General features: G+C 32.6%; 1 protein-coding gene and 1 long non-coding RNA gene across 2 annotated transcripts in view; one reads left to right on the top strand and one right to left on the bottom strand.

Annotated features, from left to right (window-relative positions):
• The window catches only part of pros (homeobox protein prospero), a 156,218-nt gene extending 154,737 nt beyond the window's left edge, over positions 1 to 1,481 (bottom strand). The window contains exon 1 of the mRNA XM_089640992.1: positions 607 to 1,481. The gene's annotated coding sequence lies outside the window, so the exon portion shown is untranslated. The remainder of the gene's footprint in view (positions 1 to 606) is intronic.
• LOC149416819 (uncharacterized) overlaps positions 1 to 26,620 on the top strand; it is a 114,137-nt gene that overhangs the window by 79,433 nt on the left and 8,084 nt on the right. The window lies entirely within an intron of this gene.

Below are 26,620 nucleotides of genomic sequence, written 5' to 3'. Positions count from 1 at the left end.
AATTTTTTCCTTGTAGTGAATTTAACATGCATTCCTTAAAATAATGTTGTACATAAATCATAGATTCATAAAATGATTTATTTGAATGGGTGTTTTTGATATAGATAATGTGCAAAAAAAAAATTTTAAGTCAATACCATAATTATTTTATAATATAAAAAAATATTAAAAATGAAAAACATAAAAGTAAAATAATATTTTTATTCAAGATAACATAAACAATAAATATACCTAGATATCATAAAAATAACATAAATCATGTAGAAGCTTTAGAATAAATAAAAATAATATATTTTTAGGTACGTTCATAAATCATATATAAACATATCTACGTAATGTAACAACTAGAGTGGTAAAGTTTTTCACTTTGCCGTATGGATCGGGTTTAAAACTAGCTAAAAACTACGCGAACGCAGAACGTAACCGAGGTTTCCCCCTCGGCACACGCTTTACTTTCAGCTCTAGCCCTGGGTAATTACATCGGAATCCTCTAAGTCTTATGCAAACAGCCGTTTAGAGCGAGAACGTGCATGTTCGTCTCTACACATTATACTGCACAGTGCACAGTGTAGGGAATCAGAAAATCTTCGTACAAATCCAACCAACCAGTGAAAGGAATCTCTATCAACCCTCGTGGACTCCAAACCGGTTCCTCTACTGGAGATTGTTTGATTGAAGTCCAGTTACTTTAAAAGTAGGTATAGTACAGTCACAGAATTGTCTCAGAACTAGTATTGGTCACTTGGTGGAATGTCAATGTTACAGTTAGTTCACTACACACACTCTTTATAGTTCGTGTTCACTAAAATCGTGTCCTAGTCATTTTAATGTTTAATTATCTCAAAGGATTTAAAACAATCTTATTATCATAGGTATGAGGTTGCTTTGTGCCAAGTCTTTTATCATAAATTATCAATTCATAGATTATATAAATTATTATCTAATATAGCTATTATTGGTTATAAAATTTTTGAACGCCGATTTAATTGTGAATTAAATTTTGAATTTTGTAATAAAACTTTAAAGCCTAAAAGTAGTTACAGAAATTTTTTCGTTAATTTTAAAATCACAAAATTTTGAGGAACGAATCGTTTTTTAGTCGAAAAGAAAATTTTCCAAATATGTTTATTATTTATCCATCCAAAAATATTTTTTTAAATATTGAATTTATTTGTCGCTGTTCTTGGTCGAAATCCGAAAAACCAATCACCGCCGCCAAACATGTGTTATAAAAATAATATTTTTTTGTTCAACTGTCATAATTTGAATAATAATGTTGTTTGTTGAGTTATTAAATAAAGTCAATTCACTGAAAAGTTTTTTTTATAAATGTTTAAACTAAACTTTTGAACCGAATAACCGGATAGCGGAAGAGTTCGAATTTTTTTTTGAATGCGGAACGAAGTCGATTGTTTTTTTTTTTAAACCGAAGACCGCCGAGCGCCTTGGAGGAAGCAAGGGTGCCAACCTTGCGGGATGGACTCCGGCCTAGTAATGGTGTGTAAGGCTTTGACGGCGAGGTATATAAGACGCGGTGGCCGCAGCGGCCGGCGCGGGCGGCTCTAGGACAGCGACTAAAGACGCGCCGCCACCCGCGCCGGCGCTACCCGCACCCTCCGCCCTCCGCCCTCTCGCCGGCCACCCCAGCCACCCAACCGCCCAGCCGCCCCTACCTGCCACCCCTTTGCGAATATCCTTCGGTTAATTATATTTAAATACGGCGGTCGCTGCACTCACTTAACATATTTAAACACTTTCATTCATTTACTTCCCACTTTCGACCGATTACATAATATGTCATTTTTTAATCAATTATTTAATAAAAACAGCTTCATCAAAACAAACTTAACTCCACATTAATATTACTATTGAGTCCGTATATATAAGTCCGAAACTACCAACCATATGTATTCCTCATTGCCAAGAATACTAATGATGGAAATAATTTTGCCGAGTCAGTGGACATTTTCAATTTATCACTAAATAAATTCAAAATATTTTTACTGGGGTAGATCAGTTATGTATAATAAATACAGCAATTTTTTTACTATTCCTGCGTAAAAGCACCTAAAAAGGGCATTAATAATTAAATATATAATATACAAAATATTTTTTAACTAAACGAAAATTACTTAAACATAATACAAACAGATTTAATCACCCCTCCTTTCCAATAATATTATGGATGTATTATGTTGCGTTGCTTTCCTGACAAATCAAAAATTAATACTGAACATTATTTCGTAAATTAATTTGCTCATCTGAAAGCGGGGAACACGCTCTGGACTTGTTTGAGTTGGTTTCGAAGGGGTTTGTTCGGGAATAGAGAAAAGCCACCTACCAGCGTCCTACCCTACTTTATAACATAGGTAGCTGCAGTCGGAGTACAAAACAGTCGATATGACTTCTCTTTCGAGTGTCTTTTTACAACGAACGCACTAAAATCAGATCGCGATCATTTTTTTCCTGGGCACTTTTAACAATCCAATTATAACGTATTAACTGTATTTTAATTGATTACATTTTTAGCCATTGTGAGGTTTACAATAACGTTATGAAGTTGTGAAAAATATCATTTATTTAGTCGACCTTTTCTCTTTCCATTTATCTTCCGACCAAAAAATGAATACAGAATGCAATAAATACTATCACCGTAAAGAATTTATCATCTTATTAAACGAATACTTGATTGATAGATTTGGCGAATTAATATGGAAGGAGAAATATTATGAAGAAAATGTAATTATATAATAATTTTAAATTAATTTGCGAAAACATGTAATGGTTTTATTTTTTTTTGAATATAAATAATATATGTATAAGGATTGTATTAGGACATAACTATGCACTTATTTAAAATTCCACAAATATAATAAATACTAAGATAATCTTGTATTATAGAATAATTCTATAAGAAAATTTGTCTAAGCAACTATTAGTTTTTTCTAAAATATCCTCGTATCTTCATGATTAACTACACTATAAGACATCACCCTGATAGTATATTTTATACAAAAAGAATAGTATAGAAGAAAATTATAAAAAACATTAAAACATTTTTTTAAATGTATTATTCTCCATAAACTATCTTCATAAGTTAACGATCATCTTAACTGAAATAAAAAGGCCTAATGCATTGTGTTCGATAATAACTACTTTAGACAAAACATTAATTTTTATAAGTAAATAGATTACATACTGTACCGAATCACGATTTGCGTTTGGTAAGAACAAAAAAGTGTTTATTGATATAGAATTGTGCGAATTTTTATATTTTGGAAATATTTGTTTTTAATAAACATGACATAACAAATATGTTATTGCCAAGTGTAATTTTGTACTATTTGCAATTCGGATATAGTTTTCAGACGTTCGCCAGTCTCTATTCTGTCTAGTCAAATTGTAAAATATAAAAAATATAATTTTTTACAAATAACAATTGTTGTGTTTTTCTCAACTACCCGTACAATGCTCATGCCCGGATTACGGTAGTAGTATATTAATTAATAATTATTAGTGTTTTTTTTTATTTTACAGTACCTACCGTTAAAAATAATTTCTTTCTCACAATATTATCTAATTCGATGTACCGGATTACATTTGATTAATTTAATTATTCTGTTGATTGATACGTACATTCAAGAAAATTAATTTACGGTTGATTTTAGTTTTTTTTTAATAGCTTTCAAGAGTTTCAATAGCCCAGAAACAGTTGCAATATGGCATCCCTACCCTCTTGGAAGCCGCAGTTTTTTTTTAAATAGGAATATAAAATTAATTTGCGTATCGCTTAAAAATGGCACAAAACAGTACAAACCCATGACTTCATAAAAATAAACAAAAACACAATTTAAAAAGAATGTAGGTATGTACTTCCAAGAATAATACTATTTAGATTTTATGGCAGTTTCATCTTTTGCTTTTTCCGTAATATATATTATTTGTACATTATTAAATCATTGTAAGTATTTTCTCGTAGTTTACTGTTCTAACAAAACTGCTTAAGATTTACAAAAATTCTTGCCATTCATCACGGCTCATCACGTGAAACTAAAATCGTTGCAACATGAGGTTGACAGAAAAATTCACTTAATTTTCTTTGAAATATAGGTAGGTATATTGGAACAGAACGAGTTGTTATTCTGAAACTCGTCAATACAACTAACAAAAAGCAATCGTAACGATCAAAGTATTATAATGTTGAAAAAAATCCTTGAGATTTTTATTTACGACACAATTAGCATGATTATAATTTTAAATGAAAATTCATTAAAAATATTTAATTTATAAATATGCACAGCACTGTAACAAAAAGCGATTGAGAGTTTGCAAAAAATATTTGACGAGGCAATTGAAATGTGATTCCCAATATTTTATATGAATTTTTACGCAGTAAAACAGGAAATTCATATTTTCTCTGTTACTAATTAGTAAACATTAAGGTAACGTTTAAAGGAAAAAAAGTCGTAAAAATTAAAAATCCAATAAAAACTATTAATAAATATTTCAAAAATTTTACTCGGATATTTTTATTTTTATTTTTATTTGTTACTCGGATAGCAACAAACACCGAACTTGCAAAGATGATAAATAGAAATCAATTTTTATTTTATTTTTAAATCTAAGACTATTTAATTTTATGTTACTCCGATAGTAACAAACACAGAACTAAAATGACTGTTGGAAATAGACGTTTCGTTTTCATCCCCAACCCCTAATATTTAGCCCATTATTCTTAGATACAAACAGGAATATCCTGTTTGCTGTATATTTTTGAATAGTATTATTAAGAAATATATTTTTGATTTATGTCCCGTGAAGATAATATTTTAGATTTAGGTTAATAATTTTGAAACAGAAATAAAATAATTTTTGTAAAAAAAATCATAAATGTAAAATTTTTTTGTACTTACCGGATTCTGTCCTTTTTGTTATCTGTCAAAAATAGGAGCGTTGACACAACTTTAGGTACTATTGTCAAACATAACTTTAAACTTGTGAAAACTTCTTGAAGATACGAAGAAAACTTCAACGAGCAGATATTACTTTTGTAGGTACAAACATAAACTTTATTATTTCTAGAAAAACAGGGAAATGTTTCACTATTAGGCTTTGTTATTATTATAACAAAAAATATTTAGCTAAAAGCATTAACAATTAATATGACTGAATTCTACATTCACTAGCGGAGAGCAAAGCGTAAAGGGTTATGACACTGGCGAAAGGAATATTTATCTTAAGAGTCGGAAATTGATAGTTCGATGTTGGGAAACATTTTTAGTAATTTTTTATCACTGTCTTTTTAGCGTGTTTTTAAACTTCATGACGTCATCGTTCATTAATAATTAGAGTTAAATACACGGGGTTTATTATTAAGTCCCGCGGGTTCCTCGGCAGAGTACAACATTACTCTATGCCACAACTTTATCTCAATCACATTGTCCAGTCATCAGTAATCTCAATTCATCAACTATTGCAAATTGCGTCCCGGTTAAATATTACGAAACTTACACTTGTATTAGAAATGTTAAATTGATTAGCTACGATATTATTAACACTACACGTTTATGTACAACTTCTATGTCTAGGTCGATTGGAAAATTTTAAACATCATTATTAACTTTTCCGTTATTTTTAATGAAATAAAACTTTTTTTAAATTTATAGTAAAAAAAACAAGTAGAAAACAAAACAAATCGGTTTTAGCGTTTAGTTCTCCGATCGCGCTAAGTCGCGGTAACTTTCGGCCGTGTTGTTTTTCTGAGCCTTTTTTTCAAGGCGAGCGGTACATTTTTTTTGGGTCCGCACACTTTCTCTCTGTGCCGGCGCGCCAGGACGTCTTGTCGCGGGCGCCGTCACAGCCTCCCGGCTGCCCGCACCGCCGCGGGGGCGTCCCGGCGCCTCGCGCTTGCGCACTGCCCCGCGAGCCAAACCAACCCCTATCTCCCGCTGATCCCACCCCTAACTCGGCGAATTACCTCGCCGGCGCTTGTGATGTTTCATCGTCGCGGTGTTCACCCTCTGAAAGAAAAGAGACGCTCTACGAAAGAGTGCTGGGGACAGACAAGGAGAGCGATACTAGTTTTTATTTTTCCAAAGTCTGGGACGGATTGTTTTCTTTTTTATTCTTTTATTTATTTCTTTTATTTTGATTTTCCATTTTGTATCACAAAAGGAATATCGGGGCATTCCAGTTGCGGAAACCTGTTGAGCCTTGACCCGTTTCAATCAACCATAAACCGTTGGATCGATTATGATACTCTCACTTCACCACGTGTGGGTTGTACGTTGTAGGCTATACGCTCTCTGTGTCACCCAACCGAACAACGGACCATCCAAACATTGCAGCATTAATAAGGGTGTAATAGGGGTGTTTAATGTTAAATGTTTCATGTGTCATTTACCTGTACCTGTGCGATGTCAACTACCTATACTAATTCAATTAATAATTCAGCAAATAGCCTCAAAGATTACTAACTGATATCTTTGCGTTTTCTGAAACGCTCTTATCAAATTAAGTTACTAAAATAATAGATGATTGAGAATAATTGCGTACTCTTGAAGGAAGCATTAAATACACTTCTAAGAATGGCACACATACGAATTACAAAAAATCACACTTATTGAAAATTAAAATTAATTTTTTTCATGTTTTTTTCCATTTATTTTCTTATTTGTAGTATTCACAAATATTGAAAACACAATAATATACCTTAATATACAATACGTAAGCAGCTTTAAAAATATTTTTTTTTTACATCTAAAACTTTTTTTTAACTTTAAAACCAGTTCAGCCCCGTTGCATTTCTTTAAATTTTCCCAACGAAGAAAGGAGGTGCAGGCGGCGGGGGAGCTCTGTACGGTGGCGCCGCTTGCCGAGCGGGAAGTAGTTGCACTACAAACAGTACGGAGCTCTAGCGGCGAAATTTCTAGTGAGATTAAATTATTCTAACAATGGAATTAGCGCTTTGTGACCCACTAGCGGCGTGTAGCGAAACTATTACAAAAAATGTTTAATTTATTATGAAAATGATGACAATTATTACTTTCTTCATCTATTGTAAATATAACAATGCAGAACAAAAGAAAAATTAATATAATTTAATGTGAGATGCTTCATTTTTTGGTGGGTGATGCTATATAAATCTAACATTACAGAGGATTGCATAAACCTAGTTGGAATCCAACAAGGATTAAGTCTATTGAAGTAATGCGTGGATAATACGAAATATATTGTATTGTTTGAACTGAATAATATATTTTTTTAAGTTTTATGTATTATGGAGTGTTTATTTGTAGCTAAATCAATTTAAAACAGTTTTTTTTAATTTGTACAATTTGGGGCTTTGTTAGTAAAATCAAAATAAGCAGAATAATCGACCGGTCAGTGGCTGAGTTGGCATCGTGTTGTGACACCCGAGCGTCGTGCGTTCAATTCCTAGGCTGGCTCCTCCATCACGACACAAGTCTTAAGTTTTCCGTCAGAGCGGATTTGATTTTTTAATTTTCATAGCCAAAAGTACTATCGTGATAACATTCGGACAGCGTAAAGCGTGTCCATCATTCAATGCTCTCTGAAACGTTGTGATAATTGGCAAAGTAAGAAATTAACCAAAAAATAATCACAATAGGGGATGTTATTGTTTTACTTAACTATATAATCTAAGATATAACCGGTACTGCCCGTAAAAAAATTATGCTGCCTTTAATAAAAATCAGACTCATACAATAACCTTCTTCATGCATGGAAGATTAAGTGTGTAAAATTTCATCATCTTCGGAATAAAACTGTAGATTTTTATAAAAAATCAAACATACGCCGCCTGGAAAATTCTCCTTGATATGAATGAAGCTAAATAAATGTATGAAACAAAAAAAAATAATTTATAAAGAAATACAGCTAAAATAAAAATAAAATATATATTTTATATACGTTCCTACTCGTATCCTCGTATATCTAGTTACCTACCTAGTTTTCATTCTATAAAACAAATATTGATTTTTAAACGATTGTTCTTGTTATTTCACCTGCGATAAGTATTTGTTTTTTTGCATAAAAAGTTGAATAATGGACATTCTTTTTGACTCTACAAATAAAAAAAATCGTGAGTAAACTTTTGTACGAGTGATATTATTTGACAAATACGTTTATGAGTTTTTTCGTAGATGGCAATGATGGCCTGATCGTTCGTTTAATACAAACATGCTTGGGCTATTGACATCTCAAGTCCGCCTACCGTTGAGTTTGGCTGCCACCTCTGGTCTGGAGCCCCTAAATACCAGAACAAAAACTCTAATAAATAATCTTTTCAAGACTCAGGTCAACTCTTTACTTTCGTCAAAAAGGTATATTATGCTGCGTATACATTTGTGAGCCGAACCTCGAATTGTGGGAAAGTAACAAACAACCGCAAGCGGCGTTTCACGCCATTTGGTGTTGCTTCGTTCCTTTCCCATAATTCGATCGTTTCGGCTCACAAATGTATTCGCGCCATTAAGGTGCGTACACGGAGAGTACTTACTAATTTAAAATACTGTTAATTGTTTTTAAAATTGGAAAATTATTCGTTTTCCAGTTAAAAACGGGACTGCAGGCTTTTAAATAAAAAAATAACAAAGCATCAGTTTAAAGCGAATGTTTTATGAGGACGGTGGAACACGTGTTCATACAAATATTGATGACACACTGATTTTGTCGCGTCATGATATTTAGTAGGAAAAGTACACGTGTACTCGATATATTCTGAATGAGTAATATTTTATCAGGAATTTGGAATGCTATCGCTTTCGTTAATAAGGTCATTTTTCTTCGTATATAAACACGTGAACCGAACTACAGAGCTGAACCACCACTTATGGGAAAAAAACGAAGCAACCGCAAATGACACTAAACGCCGCGCCGCATACGGTTGCTTCTTACGTCTATACGCAGCATTATAGACCGCGCGTGCAACAATAAAAAAATAATGTGAGATTTTGTAAGCACCTATCTTCTATTTAATAATTTTGATGGTGCCAATTCCTGGTGGAATTCCATTATCACGATATATTAAAACAATTTGTGAAGAAAGGTTTTAAATTGTTTGATTATAATATGATATATCTAATAGCAGTTCTGTGAACAGTAGACCTCGCACTTAATTTGATGGTTGGAGATATTTAACAATTTACACACATGTTTCTATTTGTATATGATTCATTTAGTAAGCTAAAGAACAGATAATTTATTATACATCTGCCACAATAACTTAAGTGAAAAAATAAATACATTAAAAAAATATTAATATTTTACATAACATAAGTTAAGAATATCTATCCCAAGAAGGCCAAAAAAAGAGAGATTAGGGAATTGTGTGAAAGGTTGAGATAGCAACAAAAAGAGAGATTAGGGAATTGTGTGAAAGGGTGAGATAGCAACAAAAAGAGAGATTAGGGAATTTTTTGAAAGGGTGAGATAGCAACAAAAAGAGAGATTAGGGAATTGTGTGGAATGGTGAGATAGCAACAAAAATAGAGATTAGGGATTTTTTTGAAAGAGTGAGATAGCAACAAAAAGAGAGATTAGGGAATTTTTTGAAAGGGTGAGATCGCAAAAAAACTAGAGATTAGGTAATTGTGTGAATGGGTGAGATAGCAACAAAAAGACGACGGTGTGGTACCCGACGATTTTCAGGAGGCACGCCGAAATACCCATAGATAATAAATAACAAAGGGAAGTTATGGCAACAAGCTAAAACCAAATTGCACGGAATATGAAAGCGGCGCAGGCGCACGGAAAAAACTTCCTCATGAAATATTTTTGTAATATATTAAAAATCACATCAAATTTTTCGTTTTCTTGTTAAAAACAGGATTGTAGACCTTTAACGAATGAATTGATGGTATCCTGTTAAACTTTAATACCTACCACTGTTTTGTCACAATGCCCGAACATGTTTTTTTTTTTTTTTTATTTATTATAAATTTTTAAAGATACAAGTTTTATCCAGTCCCACAAAGCTGTCACACATGACGGCTTGTCTGTAGGTTCTACAAATAATATATATAAACATATTTAATTTTTAATACATGTATGACACAAAATTATACAATAAACAATATCACAAAATAATATATCTCAAAGTACCTACCTATATACAAATTATTTAGGCAGGTACGTTGAGATGTTCAGGAATACATCAATAATAAAGTTCAGAGATACATTGATTCGTCGCTTATTAGCCAACGCTTAGTGTTTTTGGGGCAGGGTCTCTCATTATTCTGAGGTTTAAAAGAATTATTAAATTTATTGAAAATCTCTGGTATTAAATATTTAAGCGTTCGGCTTCCATACTTATTTGTTACTCTTGGAATAATGAGGCCCTTATTTTCAGTGAATCTTGTTATGTGATTATGCACCGGTTGCTTTTTATATTTGCTATCTCCCTCATTATCCATTATAATAATGTACCAAAGAAGACCCTTTATTGGAAGTAGGCCCTCAGAACCATACAATAGTTTTAGATTACTTCTTTGTCTGTAAATATTCGGTGGTACAATTTTTTTTATTATAGCAATTTGTAAGTTTTGTATATATTTAATATAAATATTGCTTGAGTGCCCCCAAGTTCGTATGCCATATCTGAGTATGGATTATATGTTATGTGTTTATGTGTTATATGATTATGTGTTTTTATAAGTCCTAAAATTTTTGCATTTCGTCTTCATATATTATTGAGACAAACACAGGTGAATCCACACGTTTTTGTAGTGCTCCGATATTATTACGAATTAGCTAACACTTAAAGTAATAATTTGAAGAGATTTTTCAATTAATCACAAAGGAGCCAATGGAAGTTATGCATTTGGTGTGTAGGTAAAAACTAAGACGGGGCACCAGATGCGTAGATGCAATTAGCAGTAGCATAGGGTAATCAATGCTGGCGATACTTTTATATGCGCGATTTCAAATCTACTTCTAAATTGAGTAGGCCACAAGAAACCCAATAATTGCTACCAACCGTCTGGAGCCAGAGGCCAGACTATGGAATCCCCAATAATTGGGGAGAGCTGTGGGTCTGAAGACAGTTGGAGATAAATAAGAGGTAGGTGGGGAAAATGGCAATTCAGATCTGCTCAACAAACACTGCTAAAGCCATTTTAAGCAACTTTTCTGAATGGTGATCTTTAACCAGGACTATACTGAAAATATCTACCACTCTGGAACGTATTGCAGATATATATTTTTTCCATCAATGAGTTGTAATCTCATCTGTCGCTGAGTTGGCATCGCGTTTGGGTCCCACCCAGGCGTAGTGTGTTCAATTCCTCTGCTGGCTTAGTCCTCCGTCACAACACAGTGCGATTTTAAAATATTGTGAGGTTATTCGTAACCCGGAAAATGTGTATTTAAAAGAAAAATTATAATAATAATAACATACTAAAAAAGCACAATTTTTAGTGGTCTATCTCCCGTGTGAAGAAGAACAAACTAAAAAAATATATGGTCCTTATATAGAAGCAGTATTATAGAAATCGGGATTAATCTATGTGACATACCTAAAATACCTACATCAATAAATAAAACTTAAAATAGATTTTAACATTTAGAATACTATATAGTTCTAATGATCTTCAATGTGAAAATTTTAACAGTTTTTTTTAATACACATAAAAGTCCGACCGATTGAATCCAAAAACAGTTTGCTCCAATAATCTCAATTAGCCTATTTGATGCATTTTCAGTTAGCTTATAATAATTGATGTGAAACGATTTTTTACGAAAACGACAGTAAACAAAAATGTTATTTTAACTCGTGTATATAAATTAATGTTAATCAACAAAAAACTCATATTGGCCGAGAACCTCCGCTATGTGTGATAGTACTCTCAATCGCCGAAATCATTATTGAAAAGTAGTTTCAAGTGGGCATCCACAGTGATTTATTTAGGTGGCTTACATTATTAATCCTTATTAGTCTTCAATATACTTTAGATGAGGGAATTAAGTTCAGCCTTTTTCCGCCCCTTCCGGTTTACCTCAAGGTTCCCACTTAGGAACATTATTAATTAAGCTTATGTTCACTAATGTTTCCTCGATAGTAAATAGCTCGCGAATAAAGATGATACGAAAAGTCACCCAGTTATCAAATCAATCAACTTCATCAAAATACAAAGATATACCGTACTTTCGAACGTTGTGAAATATGCAACTAAAAATAAGACCAAGCCAGTATAAAAAATCTGGTTCATTTAAACCTTTCCGTAAAATTAAAATCCCAGTACGCATCTTACCTAACTTTAAATAGGCAAACCAATTTGGACACTTTTGTATCAATCGCACTTAAACAGGATCGAAAGAATACATTGAAAACACTTGAAACACGTCTTATAAACCGATTTTACCAAATTACGTTAAGACTGCAAAATTTAATGTCTTCAAGACCTTTCAAATGCGACGTTTACTTTTGCATAAAATACTATTGTGTAAATTTCTGAATAAAGGTCCAATAAATAATACTAGCTTAAACGTAAGCAATAATATCGAGTTTCATGTACCGTCAAGGCGTCAAGACCAACCTTGCAAACTTTCCGTTTGCCCACAGGCAGGACTAATCTTACGATTAATTCTTCAAGACCAACCTTGCAAACTTTCCGTTTGCCCACAGGCAGGACTAATCTTACGATTAATTCTTCAAGACCAACCTTGCAAACTTTCTTTTTGCCCACAGGCAGGACTAATCTTACGATTAATTCTTCAAGACCAACCTTGCAAACTTTCTTTTTTCCCACAGGCAGGACACATCGATATTAATTTTTTACATTATCTTATAGAAATATCGAATCGCTTGAATGCTAGCAAGAAAAGCATGTATCGTGGGCGTCCCCTCTCCCTATTTATTATACCTGTACCATTTATCTTTCACTTAATCCTACTATTATAATAAAATAATTTTTGTACCCACTTACATTTACACTTATCAGTTCCAATTTAGAAAATTAAAAGTTCATTGACCTTGAATAAATTTACAATTTCAAATCACGCATCCGTGCGCCTACAACGGAAATTAGTATGGAATATTTTCACAAACTATGAATACCGTTAAAAAAGTGTGTAAGTATAAACGTTTATTTACCTAATGCTGATTATCCTACTAAAAATGTGTAATAGTAATGTTAATATTTATTGATTTAAAAAACGATCGAAAACCGCACATTCCGAAACGATTCCAACTGGCTACAACATCATTATGACATAGAAAACGCCAATGTCTGGTAAGACGGCTGTGACACCGCCCGGTGTGACATCAATGTCGCCGAATTCATGAATAAAAACGAAAATATTGTTTTGGCCGCAAATAAAAAAGGCACATATTGAATTAGCATAAAATTGGTTAAAGACGCTATTTACTTTAGCCAGTTTTACTCCCTGGTCTCACCCAAGATATTAAAAGAAATCTATTCGTAAATCTACAATTTGTAATAGTAGCCTTGAAGAATTCAAGAGGCATGTCAATGCCAAAAATTACTATTTATAACTTGTTATTTCTATTCTTTTTTCTTTCATTGTTTCATATGTAGTTAATGTTACATGTGTATTGTAAATGGACACACAGTCTGTAATACACAAAAAAAATTAGATAGATATTAATTTACAGAAGGAGATTTATTAGTTTCAAAGTTTGTGATAGAAATAGTGCGAAAGCTGTTGTGCTGATCTTGTGGGCCGACAAAGCTCTGTAGACTTTGTAGAGGTTGAACGTTTGCATCGTTATTTTATATATTTATGGGTGATTAATTTACCTGTATTATATAATTTTTCAATTTATTTATTAAGCCATAATTTTTCCATTTATACATTCTAAGAACAAACTTAAATATCCCTGATTTCAGATATAAAAATAACTTTCTCTGCATACAATAATATTATGCACAATCTTTAAATATTAGCACATCTTGAAAGAAAACATGTTATAGATTTATTGCAAGTTATAATAATATGTCGCAAGATTCTATTTGCAACACCTATAGGCTGTATATACTTATATACGCTACTTTATTATTATTTATAGTTATTTGTAAACAACGCTTGAAAATACATAAAATTGTATAATAATCTTGATTAATTTGTGTATTGTGTTTAGTTTTTTTTTATTTTTTATTATTTATTGAGTTAGTTTATACATTTGAATATAAACTAATATAAACAAGATCATATTTCATTTTGTAATTTTACATATTTTTACAGTAAATATAACATTTATTTTTAAATACATTCATTCTTCCTTCATTCTTCAGACTTTCAGGCATTTCATCATACATTTTTAGTCCTTTGTACATTAGGCAGTTCTGTGATTTTGTTTTTTTCATATGTGGCAATCTAATCCTATTTACATTTCTGGTTTCGTAATTATGAACATCTCTATTAAAAACAATTTCATCCTTAAAATATTTTGGCATTTGGTTGTTCATGATTTTATGTACAAAAATTAACACATTATATAATAGTCTCTTTTTTATAGAAATCCAATTTAGCTGTTCTCTCATTTGATCTATGCTTGCGTATTTTCCTTTTCCTAGTATACATCTCATAGCTCTATTCTGTATAACATCTAGCTTGTTCAAGTTTCCTTCATTGGCCAAATACAACATAGTAGAGCAATAATCTAAATGTGGAGCAACTATAGTTTTATAAATCAGCTCTGTAGTGTTTCCATTTAGTTTATTTCTTAATCTTCTAAGAAAATTGACTTTTTTAGATACCTTCTTTAGCACATATTCAAAATTTAGTTAAGACGGGAAAAAAAAATAATACCCTAAAATAAAGACGTAAGTGAAGAAGCTACGCATAAAAATATGCGACGCGCGGCCCTGGTGTATTGTCTCTATGGTTGAACTTGCCCTGGCAAATCTATAAAATAAAGTAAGAATCTTAATGACAGAAGTGAAGAATTCGTGTAAAAAAATATTCGGCGCGAGGCCCGGCGTAATGAACGGACCTACGGTCGAATTTACCTTAACAGGCCTAAAAATTTGATCGCTCCGCGTGGTTAATTTTTATTATTTCTGGTGAAAATATTACTAAAATCTCAGATTTTTCTAGACGAATACCTCGGTAGGTTACTAATTCGTCGTCTAAAAAAATAACATCTAGTGCCTTTCATTATATACGAGTAGATATTTTATAGAAACGCTACGACAGTACATTTGAGTGAAGGGTAACGAGTAAAGTATCGAACCTTCCTTAAATCCAGCTGAATCTCCTGAAAGTATAATCGTCCGTATATAGTTGGTTACCCACATAATATTCCAGAAAACATAAATAACAGGTTGTTAAAATGAAATGGAATGTTAAAGAAGATTGAACTGACATTTTTAATGGTCGTTATGTACAAAAAACAGTAGCATCGTTCACTTTGAAATACCAATAAGAATGGAAACTACTTTGAATCTCATCTGAAAATTTACCTCTTCAAATTTAAGCGGGCGGATAATACTGTTCACAGGAATTCTCAAAATGTTTTGAGTTCCGTTCTGGATGAAGAATTATTACTGTTTATAGTTACAGAGTATCGTTATTTCATACTGGCGCAGACCCGTGAAAAATCTTGGGATATTATAAATGTATGATTTGTGAAGCTGAAATTATTTAATAAAAATATTTTTCCTCGGGATCATTGCCTTTCAAAAGAAGATATATATCTTTCAAACATTTAGACAAAAGAAATACACATTTAAAATAAATAATTGTTTGTAAATCAAATACTTTAGGTACCCACTTTGATATATGTGAGAGACCAATCTTACTTTATAAATTGACACGTTCAAATTTAGGTTGGCGATGGTTATGGCAAGCGGCACAATTGTAAACATTCGACTATTGGGTTCGATTCCTAAATATTTATTAATTTAAACACCCTGATGGGCTTTTGCATGACATATATTTTCCAAGATTACTGCATTTACTAAAGTGACAACAGAAGTGTTTTAATGTAACAAATTAAATAACAAAAACTGAAAAACTGAACATAACCATATCCATTTAAATGTTATTAACTTCCAAATACAATTTTAAAGGGAGCCAATTTGTAAAATGTTTGTTTTATTTTATTTTGTGAAGTTCAAGCAAAAATATTAAAATGTTTTTGGATCATACTCTGAAAAACTTAATTTGCTACATTATGCAATAACACCATAACCGAAAAGTGGTTCAAAAGTAGGAAATTTTACACTTCAAAGCATTTTTTATAGGCCTGATTCATTATTTTTTTCTAGGCTTTTAAAAAGACTCCATATTATGCTCTATCAAAACAAAGGCATGTGCTCTTCAGTATTTAATAAACGTATCACTAATATTTATAAATGAAACATGCATACTTCGTGTTGCATCTATTTTAGTTTAGTGCTTGAATTTTTCCTTAAATAGCTCTCATCCAATTCCAGTCACTCTGTATAATTGAACTGAACGAGTCTTTCAGTATCACCCTGGCATACCATGTCTATTCGGAATCGATTAATGTATTAAAAATATCTGTATATATTAAATCCGGTTACCATATTTAAAACAATATAAGACTCTTACTGGAGTCAAGAGTTAGTACACATCTGAAGCTTATCAATAATAATACATGACTACTTTTTATAGTGCTATTGTTAGTGAAATATGTCTTCACGGGTGTTTATTGTTCGTGAGGAGTTTGCCCTTCACATAGCGGATATTTGGGTGACTATGATCTTTGTGGATTAGAGTATTGGCTCTTTACCGTTGTGCACGTATAGACAGTATTATAATATACCTACAGGTATGATTGCCGATAAAGCAAAACCCGAATTACAACTTGTCAATATCATTATCTACCTGATAATATGGCTCTATCGGGAACAATTATTGTCGGGAAGTGTTTAGTACCGTTTGATTTATAACAACAATTATCAAGAGGGTGAATGTTTGGTTTAATAATTCCGACCAAGAAGACGAATGATTCCAATACGAAAAACGTTTCAAGAAGTATTTACAAATATTTTATTATGTTTATATCTTTAGGACGGTAGATTTAGGAGATGCAATATGAGACCTAAAAATATAGGCAATCATTAGTAGGAACATTTCAGAACTTGAATCACTTTCGACCAGCCTTTGCTCTCTTTTATCTGATGTGAACGATATAACTATAAGCTTTAATTAGGATTTTAAGCACAGTGGTAAGTGTTCGGTCAAATATTATGTTTAATAAAAATGTCTCCACGTGAAGGCCAACAGGCCAAAAAGACAACTCTCGTTAATAAAATTCTTGGCTCGAATTCTTGTCATGTGATTATCAAACCAGAGTTTCAAATGCCCACAATCGGACTATGGAATTCCTAATCTGAGGTATGAAATGAAAGAAGTGGCAAGAAAAAGAAGTTGAGAAGCACCTAGCCTTTCTGTTCTGAGATTATGGATGTGATACTGAGGGAATTTACCGTTCTGGCTATCTAGCACAGTCGAATGATAAACGATTTATCGATAATGTCGATAATTTGGCATCGTTCCCGAGCACGACTGCAGATCGCTGTCGTAAAAACAACAGTTCAGATCGAATAAAGTGAGAACAATTATTCGTTGCGATCTGTTGTTTGTTCTTTGGCGATCTGCAGTCGTGCTTGGAAACGATGACAAGTTACCGACAGTATTGACAAAAGCTTTATTGACCGACGTTGCTAGATACCCTGGTCTCAATTTCTGCACATTCTGATAAAAGAAGACGAACAATTAGAACTAAATAGAAATCAGCAGAAGTGTTGAAAAACAGACAAAAACTAGATACCAACAATGGATAATGTTCAGAATCCTTGGAATCCTTCCGCCCTAGCCGTAAAGTACAGCGTAAAATAAAAGTTTTATGCCAAGACGTGGTTACTTGACAATGTCTGTTTACGGTCAATATGAAATGTAGGTAATTCGGCTTTGTTTTTAAGTGGTTATATTCCTTGGCATATGATTAGGTCTGACGGTGCGGCGCGTGCATGAGGCCGTAATGCCGCTTTATTGCCCGTCTCGATGTCTTTGCCCTAAGTGTAAAAAGCGCGGTTAACTGCCCTATAAAACACGAATTGATACAAGGGTGGTGCTCGCGTAGGCGCGTGATCTCCGGAAAATGTTCAACGTCGCACAATGGTCCCGAGGTGGAAAAAATACCAAATATATTTTTTTTTTTCAAAGTAACATAAGTAGTTTAAGTTTTCTTTATATTTTACTGAAGGTGCTTTATAGATCCGCTCACATAGATCCAATACCTTTTTTTAGTCAATCGTTCCTTACCATTCTCATTATTACTATTTGACATTAAAAATTTAAAAAATCATGTTTTTTTAATATTTATTATTTATAATTATTTATTTTTTTTATTTTTGAGGTACTGAAATATTCAAAGTAAAATATAAAGATTTATTCATTAACTTTGTAAAAATTAAATAAAAAATTGAGTTTCTGCAACCAACGTGGCACTTTTTGGTCGTTTTATGAGGAGCGTAAAACTTTTAAAGGTAAAACGTAAAAAGAGGTTTCATTGTCATGTGAGAAAAGATACGATTTTCACAATAGCCATCTAATTTACCGAAATTAAAACATAAATGAAAGTATATACATATGTATTTAAAGATAAACTTATGTTTACAAGACAAGAATTTTATACAAGTCACAAAGTTTAACAAAATATCATTAATATTGTCAGGTGCACTACTGGTGCACCTGACCGGAAATCAGAAGGGAGCGGGTTCATTTGTGGCAGCATTTATTTTTTCTCGGAAGTATTTTCAATTTATATTTCCGTTTTAGGCTAATAATTATTGTTTACAAGAACATAATTTTATGATCAATAAAGGTTAATTTGTTTTAAAAGCGTTTAATCAAGTTATTTTTTTTAATCAAAATATTTTTATAAAGTAATTCACACGTATTTTTTTGGTGCTGTTAAATTTCCTTCTACATCAAACGTTGTAGATTTATTTCCGTCACTCCGTACTATATGCCCCACTGTGCGTCGGCGTAGTAGGAAGACATCGGTACTTTATATCGTGGATGTATCTATCGAGCGCACCTTTAATATAAGGTTCTGCTTTTACTTGCTTTTATCATAACCAATAGTGACCAAATTATTGTAGAAGTATCACGAACTCTATGATTACATCGGATATATAAGCTGTAAATCACCAAAAATACAATGCAGTTCTACTACTCTAACATAAAGGCATTTTTCAAAAAAAAAATCAATTATATTCTTACTCTTGACGGCCTCCGTGGTTGAGGGGTAAGGCTCTTTACTAGCAAGCTGGAGGACGCGGGTTCACATCCCGGCGTGCGCAAATAAATTTAATTTGATGAATTTGTGTTATTTCTCAAATTACTCATTTAAAATAACACATAGTTCATTTGCGGCACGTTCCAGAGTAGAATATTCTCTCAGTATCGCCATGGTGTATGGAAACCATTCAGTATTGAAACAGTGCTTGAAATGGCTTTTGCATTGTTTGGTGACCAGATCTGGATAGCCAGGTACATCCCCATCTCTTTCCTATCCCCACTAACTTCCTACCTCGCAACATACCCCAATTTGGGATGCAATAGTCTTACTGGCTCCAGATGGTTGGGAGCAGTAGGAAAAAAACTGTTAATCCGTCCATGTATAAACCATGTAAGGACCTTTATTTCTTCTGTGGATTAAGCCGATTGGGTACCTACGTACTCACTCGGTTTGCACAGAATCAAGAGTTTTATATCAGATATCTATGCATCCGGAAGTAATATACTATTAGATTGCAATTCAATACATCAGCAAGATACCAGAAAACTATTAAAATCCCAAAATTTAACACTAAGCTCATTCAAAATACCTATCTTTATCTAGGCATAATTTATTTTAATAACCTTCCATTAAATTTAAAAAATATCGAAAACATTCAGGAATTTCACCTTAAATTAAAAAATTACCTTAAACTATTATAAGTCCAAAATACGTTCACTACTTACATCTAGAAGAAATATTGTTTAAATCTTGTGTTGTTTCTAAATAATTTATTTACTTTAATACTAACATGTACATAATTGAACTAGAATTCCCTCACCAAACACAAGAGCATTGTCTCTTTATGGTGAGGAAAGGCTATAATTTCTATTGTTTTATATCTCGTTAATATCCTGTATTTATCTATGTAAAAAAAATATTTTTTCTAATATTAAATAAAAAAAAATAAAAAAAACTAGTAACTACCTAATTTTTTAGGTTATATATTCAGCATCTCGACGTGTTTATCTGTACACATTGTAAAAATATACCTACGTATGTGTATGTACCCATATTGGGCAGATGAGCCTAATTAATTTGATTTTGTTAATCTATCCCTCGTCAGTCAGTAACCCTTTTAATTGGTTTATCGCCATTAAAGGGGTTCCAAATCAATCGATAGTATTCCTACACCCTAGATATTAGGGTGCACAGCGGTGAAGAAAGGTAGTGGATGTCATCAGTTAATAATGACAACAGTTTAGTGTTTGATTGTTATAGAGAATATTCTCTGTCATTATATTTTAAAAGAATTGGTCCTATCCAATTGGGATTTGGCTTAGGTGTTAGCGCTGTTAATGGTGCTTATTTTAGTCAATCTTTGGGGAGGAAGGTTCAATTCTCAGTGAAACCAAAAATAAACTTAGAAAAAGCGATAAGATTTTAGTAAAAAAAACTTTAACTTTTAACTTTTTAATCATCATTCTTTATTTATAAACTGCGTAAGTATTAGTCCGCAGTAACTACTCGGAGTACTCAGTATTCGGCGATCAATAAAAAACGAATCTCGTGAACCAAGGAGTCAAAAACAAGCACCCTCCATTGTATAACAGCCCCGTGGGGTGTGTTGATGTTTTGAAGGTCGTGAAAACGCGTGTAAAATGTAGGTAACATTATTATACATAGTGTATCAATGTTGCGGCAATATATGTAGGTGAGTGAATTTTATCATCACCCTATATAATCATATGTCGGTCGTTCATTGAAGGGGACCTCACCTCGTAATAATCGATAGCACACTCAACATAAGCATATAATAATGTAATATCATATAGGTTAAAATACGAAAATAGGACATTTGGCGGTGGCGTTGTTTATGACGTGTAAATTTTCATACACTTTATGCCCAGAAAGGCGAGTGTAACCGGGGTCGAAAGGGGTGTTAATGAAAAATTATTTCATTATTATCGAAGAAAACAAATATATTATAATTTAAATTTAAAAAAATCTTAGTTCTAGGTCAGGTAAACACCTGTCGTATCGTTTTGAAAATCATCAATGTAATCCTATTTTTTTTTTTTTTTTTACAGTAATACCGCACAAGAGTCCCAACTGCTCCCGTCTGGAGCCAGTGAGACTATGGCATCCCCAATTGGGGTATGTTGTGAGGCTGAGGGTATTGGGGAGGGGAGGGAGATGGGGAAGAGGAAGGTGGGGAAGTACCTGGCTATTCAGATCTGGTCACCAAACACGGCTAAAGCCATTTCAAGCAACGTTTCAATTCTGAATGGTGGTCTTACACCAGGGCGATACTGAGAGTATCTTCCACTCTGGAACGTGCCGCAAATATACTATATATTATTTTAAATTAATTAATTGTGAAATAACACAAATTAATCAAATAAAATTTATTTGCGCACGCCGGGTTCGAACCCGCGACCTTCGGATCTGTAGTCAAAAGCGTATACCACTAGACCACGCCGGCCGTCAAAAAGAGTCTATTACTCTTTACAAACGAAGAAAAAATTTTGACGTACTGTTTCTGTACAAAATTGTGAACTGCCTTATTGACTCCCCAGCCCTGTTAGAAAGGATTGCATTTCATTGTCCTGAACGCAATGCCAGATCAAAAACCTTAATTTATATACAACATTTCAAATCGAAATACGCACAAAACTCCTTGCTCGGGCGTATCTGCAAATCTTATAATGCCTTAAGCGATATTGACATTTTCCACAGTACCCTTAAATCGTTTAAAATCAAATTGACCTTACTATGTACCTAAGTTAAAAATATTACTTCTGTATTGTTTAGTATTATCTTTTTAATCATTTTTCACACACACTATGTACTTTATTACTTTTAATTAATTTCTAGCTTTTATAAATGGAACTTAACAGGTTTAAATCATGTTCTATATTTTATGTTCAATTATTTTTTTTGTAAAACTGTATGTTTCCTAAATAAAAAAAAAAATAAAAAATAAATAGAATTACTAGTAACCCACTTCAGGACTGTGTAATATAAAGTAACTTAAGTACGGACATTTACATATACACATTGTTATATCTGTGTTACTTTGCAGATTTCGGTGTTGGGAACTCTTTGTAAAAAGTAAAAGGTTCTTTATCATAATTGTGTTTATTTACCTTACAATGAATAGGACTGGATTTAGCTACACTCTTCATTACCCGAGGGTTGGTAATTCTCTGGTTAGAGAAGCTTGTTCCCTGTCAATATCATCTCACAAGTACCTGTTACACTCTAGCGACATCTGACGGAGTAAGCTTTATGACTAGCGCCATCTATCGCTTAAATGATCAACCTTATTACCATACATCGCACTTATATATATATGGAGTTAACAATAAGAAGAGGGAAAGAGAGGAGAAAATGCAATTATTTTTCCATATATTTAGCCTGGTTGCTCGATCTGAATATCTATTTTTGTCGTGATTAAAGATAACTTCTTCTAAAATCCATTCATCGATATCAACTCATAGAAATCAATTGTTCGAAGGACATAATTTTCGAATGGCAGTTATTCGAAATACACAATTTTCGAAGTCTCAATTCTTAGTATGGCAATTCATCAAATTCTTTAAATTTTGCATGCAAAGGCAAAACAGAACTTGATTTCAACTTAAATATCTAATGGCGACAACTATTTAAGTCGGGGGTTTAAGTAAACACCCACAAAACAGGTTTTAAGGGTGTTAGATTGAGTTCATTAAAATGTGAAGCATGGTCGAATAAAATGTAGTAAGAATTGATTATCTAAGAATTGATTTCGAAGGAAAGGTTAAATACCCTCTGTCATATACATGGATGAAGTTAAATTAAGAATTTACTGGAAACGTAAGCGCTACATTTTGTGAGATAATAACGTATCTTTATTGTGTTTGTAATGTCATCGATACAACATACTTCTAGGGATGGGATGATCAGTGGTTTATTACATACTTCTCGATATTCTTTAGGTATCTAGGAAAGTCGATAAGTATAAAATTTATTAAAATAGATTAGGTACAATCAGCTTATTTAGTGCTAAACTATTTAGTACAAAATTATTAAGCCTTTTAGGAATTAGAAAAATGTTTAATAATTTCTACAAACTTCATCTACATACCAGGGAAAAGGGACGAGAAAAGAATGGAATCTCCGAAAGTTGGGTTAATTAAAAGTTTTACAAAGCGACATTTTTAAGAGTCGCTTTCGAGTATTTTAAATAATGTCGCCAAGAGCCTGCGGTCGCTAAATCCCCTTTAAAATATTCCCTTCAATAAGACGGACTGTATTTAGGAAGACTTACTAACAAAAGTGACAAAAACTGTGGACTCAAGTCGGAATCAAAGGCAAACTCTTCTCTTTTGACTTCCTTTCCAGCGTTCTGTTTTAATTCGGTTATTTGTTCTTCCTCAGTATCACCCCTTGGGTTAAAAGTAACGAATACTGATAATTATGAAGCTTTGCTACTACTTATTTTTCGACATATTTTTTCTTAAGAGAACAATTGAAAAATCTTGTCATAACTTGTCAATTATTAAATGATTACCGTCCTACTAATTAGATTTTTACACGCCCGTTCAACGTTGGTATAGTAAAGCCGGCCTTAAGCTTGATTTAAGACCTTTTTAAACAAGCAAACGTCATGGTAATAAGCCAAGTTTTTTACTGTTCTGATCTAACGCGCCGCGTTTAGTAAGGCTATTAGTAAATTGTTGCGAAAAGGCGCGTATTCTCGACAGTGACCACTAATAACTTATATTAAATTAAAAAACGCAATTTATAATACACCACATTAATTTTTGAATTAACAAAGATCGCCAACCGGGTCTCACAAAACAAATAATATTTTAAAGGCGTTTTTTTTCTCTTTAAAGTTAGATATTTTGAAGCTCCATAGTTTTCTGAAAATAGTTGGTTAAATAAATTTCAAACGGCAGAACTGGAAATTTCAAATGCCAGTTTTTTTAACGTGACTTCCGTAGAAGCGTACCAACTGTATAAAATCAGTGAGATTATAGTTTCCAATTAGGGGTGTGTTGTGAGGCAGAAGGTACGAAGGTAGTGGAAAGAAGAAGGAGACGAATAGATCTGGTCACCAAATGCGGCTAAAGCTATTTCAAGCAACTTTTTAATTATCAGGGCGGTACTGGTTTTTTTTGCGAAACAAAAAAATAATTCAAATAAAATTTGCTTTTTAAATACATCTATTGGAAGTTTGCTTTTGTTTTCGGTAATGAATTAATGCAAATCTTAAAAGCGCAAAATAACTCACATTTGATGTAAGGAAATGCATTTTATCAATATTCGATGGCAATCACATCCACACACGCGGACAAATACGCATTTCTCGGAAATCGCCAGACAGTACAAAAGTTAATATACTAAATAAATGTCAGTCCTATGACACGTGGCGAAGATGGTAGAGTTGTAGACTTAAGTTCCTGGGTACGAAGGTTCATTCCTCAGTCAAACCAATATTTTTGTTTTAAGTTTTAAAATACAGTCGAACTTGGTTAGAACGACCACGGCTACAGCGAGTGCACGGCTATAATGAGCAATTATAAAACTATATTACGAAAACACTCTTTAACGGTAGGGCTTTTATTATTAGGGCTGATTAAGTATAAGTTTTCGTTTGATATATTTGGGTGTACATATTGTTTCTTTTCTATTAGATAAAGGGAATCAACAAATATTTTCGTGTAATCGATTGGCTATTTTCACCAAGGTTCTAAATATTTCAAAGTATATTTAGAAGCATTTGGAAATAAGACAAGTATGAAATCAGTATGTAGAGAATCTCACACAGTATTTTAATGTTAAGAAACGTAGTAGATATCGTTACCCCTCGACCACGGGGACCGTCACAATGTACAAACAAAATTTCTGCTTTGTATTTATATAATTAAGATTACCTAGGGAGAATAGGATAGGCTTTTAGTTTGTTTGCTACATGACACCAAAGATTTTATGTAATTCGTTTTTTGGCTATTTTTATTGCGTCGTTAAGTGTACTCTCTCCGTTCCCCTACATTTTATACTTGGTGTGATTTGCACTAAAAGTAACCCCTCTTAACTCATAATAATCTCCAACGTGGGCACACTTCACTAATCCCACGCTCAGGTGTTGTCTGTTGACAGTTGACTGGGATATTGACAGGTGGTGAGCTGAACGTCTCAGCATTCTTATCAGGTGACAGGTGTTAAATCGCAAATGTCTAGATAGTAGAAACTAGTAAAACTAATTTTCTCTTAAAAATCAAAACTAAAATTTCCTCTGAAATCATAGAATGTAGTAATTCTTAAATTCTAGCCGACTTAATTGGAAACAATATATTTTATGTATTTTTTTTGTATATTAAATAAGAAATTATACAATTTGTAGAAAGAAAGATCATTATCTCAATGACAATACCTTTTTCAAAATTTCTTCTGGCATGTAGAAACCATAATATTGAAGAAATACGAATAAGTCCAAATAAACACGACGATATCACATTTGAAAAAGTAATTTTTACTAAACCATTAAAACGGCCACAAATAATTTTACAGACGGATGCAAACGGTTAAGTGAAGACAAATTTAGAATGACCTTATGTCTTATATGCTTCGGTTTTTCCACACTACGTTGGCAACATTTCAATATAATATAGTGTAATCCTGTTGTGATTTGTCGTATTACCGCTAAGCCTTTGATTTTAATTCTTCTATCGAAGTCATGTGTAGGTAGTTTCGGGAAAGCATAGAATGTGATTTATACGTGTTGTTTTTCGATTTATATTTCTTATTTGCAATTAATTTGCATTAAAGAACTTCCAGACCTAATTCTAGGGACCGTAAATAAAAATAAAACTACATTTTTATACCATATATGAAAGAAACCAGTAGTTGTTGAGGTATGCAGAAAACTGCATGAGTTCGTAGGTTTTCGGGTCAATTTGTTTGTACCAGCTCAGTATTCAAGCAACAAGTACAAAGAAATCAGTTCCCCCAACGTTTTATCAAGGGAGGTTCGGAATATTGTTATATCATTTGTACATTGGGTTTATTTTCACTTTAAAAACAAAAGTTGTCTCTGAATTGTATAATTAAACAATAATATAATTTTGGTTGTGATGTGACTTGCGAAACATTCCAAAATGATCGAAAAATAAATAATTCTTTTGTTTAGTACATGTAATGAATTTATGCCGCCGTTCTTACACTAGTTGGTAATGTTTTCGTCAGCATAGTAACTTTTCAAGCAGTTGATTAGGGTTTGATTCTCGGTGGTTATTTTTTTTTATTTAAAAAAAAATACTCTATTTCAATAATTATAAAAATCTATATATTCATCGTCGACGACGAGACGTTATATTTCATGGGTCTGCA

This window comes from Hesperophylax consimilis, chromosome 16 (genome assembly GCF_061612785.1).
Source record: "Hesperophylax consimilis isolate HC1 chromosome 16, BYU_Hcon_1.0, whole genome shotgun sequence".
NCBI lineage: Eukaryota > Metazoa > Arthropoda > Insecta > Trichoptera > Limnephilidae > Hesperophylax > Hesperophylax consimilis.
Note: the sequence above shows the minus strand (reverse complement) of the source record. Positions and strands in the feature narration are given on the sequence as shown.